The 1,990-nt window shown below is 34.1% G+C and overlaps 1 non-coding gene across 1 annotated transcript; it reads right to left on the bottom strand.

Annotated features, from left to right (window-relative positions):
• Positions 1-1,147: 1,147 nt before the first annotated feature.
• LOC117281489 (U1 spliceosomal RNA) lies at positions 1,148-1,308 on the bottom strand. Its single transcript, XR_011412483.1, has one exon. It is a non-coding gene; the product is annotated as a U1 spliceosomal RNA (small nuclear RNA).
• Between the last annotated feature and the right edge of the window lie 682 nt (positions 1,309-1,990).

Here is a 1,990-nt window from a genome sequence, read left to right as displayed (position 1 = left end):
GCTTGGAATTTCTGAAACTAAGAAGTATCTAACTTCAGTCTTTAAAATGAAAGATTTGAATGAAGTAGATACTATCTTAGGTATCAAAGTTCAAAGAAGTGATAAGAGAGTGACTTTATCATAAACTCATTACATTGATAAGATTCTTACCAATTTCAGTCATCTCGGCATAGTGGAGTCTAAAACTCCATATGATTCAAGTATCAAACTAACTGAAAATACTGGAAGAACAATGGCTCAATGCAATTGGCAATTTGATGTATGTTATGCACTGCACTAGGCTACTACTAATAAGGGCGTGTAAGAAAGAGAGGTGAGGTGACTAGCTTAGTAACTTTATTCAATCTAAAAGGATGGCTCAGTGGCCTGATATAGTATTTGCCGTTAGTAAACTTTCAAGGTTTACAAGCAATCCAAGTAATACTCAAGTTGAATATTTACCTTGGGGGGTGGCGCCATTTGTCGGGCATCCAAGAAACAAACTTGCATTTCTCATTCTACTATGAAATTCGAATTTATTGCATTAGCAGCTGCTAGAAAAGAAGCGGAATGGCTAAGAAATATGTTACTAGATATAAAGTTGTGGCCACAACCTATGCCAGCCATTTCAATATTTTGTGATAGTGAGACTACTATGTGTGTAGCTCTCAATAAAATATATAATGGGAAATCAAGACATAAGCTTAAGGCATGCTTATATAAGAGAATTAGTTATAAATGGAACTATAACTATAGTGTATGTGAGATCAAACAAGAATTTGGCAGATCCACGAACCCATCTTTAAATAGAGAGGCAGCTAAAATAATTAAACAAAAGTGATGGGAACCCATCTTTGAGTTGGTATACAATCTAACAATATAAGTTCAATGGGTAATAACAAGTTGCTCGTATTGATTAAGCAAGAATCTTCTCAATTAGAGCCTAGATTCCTATGTACTGTTATGTGAGGAGTTGTTAAATGTGTGTAATAAAAGGAGCATAATGACAAACTCCCATTGTATTTGATGTAATTGCAAGATCCAAACCTCTAAATAACAAAGGACATACACAGGGATTTCAGTGGCGACTAGAGGAAAATAGTGTTCGCTTGGGCCAACCTCAAGCTGAAACTGGGCTATAGACCCAAGAGTTTGGACTGAGGATTGGGTAGGGGACGCGCGAACGCAGGCCCCCACTGTCACAAATTATGACGTAGGCTCGACCACTTGGGCCGACCTTATGCTAGCACCCCTCCAAAGTGCAATGGAGGTCACAAGCCTAGGCCATAAGCCTTATTGATCACTCATTGACCCCGTCCAGGTAAGTATGTTTCTCTATCAGCCCAACCCATATTTTATTGTGCAGCATTTTGGTCATTCTCAGTTAGTATTTGCCGATGTGGGATTAATCAACCAATGAAGTCAGAAAAACACTCTTTTGTGACATTTACATCTTCAGAATTTTAAAAACAACTAGATTTAGTGTACGTGCGTTGCACATATTTTTCACGTCTATCAATAAATAAGTGTATAAAATTTAGAGTAAAAATAATTATGTGAAATAGAAATTGACATCGAGATAGTGCTACATTCATTTAATTAAAAAATAAATGTTATTGACAAAATAGTTGAATGCAGAGTTATTAGATATCTTCTGAACTTGTAAAGATTAAGAATTTAGGTAGGTTAATTATATAATTTTTGTATTTACATATATTCTATTGTACGAAGAAAATTATGATATGTTATATTTTTATATCTGATCTAATATCTCTTTATAGACGGCGTTCTTGGTGCAAAAAATATTATTCCAAGTATTAAGTGTTATATATATATCATATAGTATGTATGATTATCCTTGGTAAAATATTTTTAAAATTATATGCTTTTTTGGATTTGGTTAAGGTTATTCGAATGAGTGAATAAATTATGATAAAGTTTTCTTCTCTTATTAATTACTTAGTACTTTTATCTCCCTCTTCGAGTGTTATTTTCCCTCCTCTACGTATAT

The sequence above is a fragment of the Nicotiana tomentosiformis genome, chromosome 11 (assembly GCF_000390325.3).
Source record: "Nicotiana tomentosiformis chromosome 11, ASM39032v3, whole genome shotgun sequence".
In the NCBI taxonomy this organism is placed as follows: Eukaryota; Viridiplantae; Streptophyta; class Magnoliopsida; order Solanales; family Solanaceae; genus Nicotiana; species Nicotiana tomentosiformis.
The sequence above is the reverse complement of the archived record's forward strand: the minus strand, read 5'-3'. Positions and strand labels throughout refer to the sequence as shown.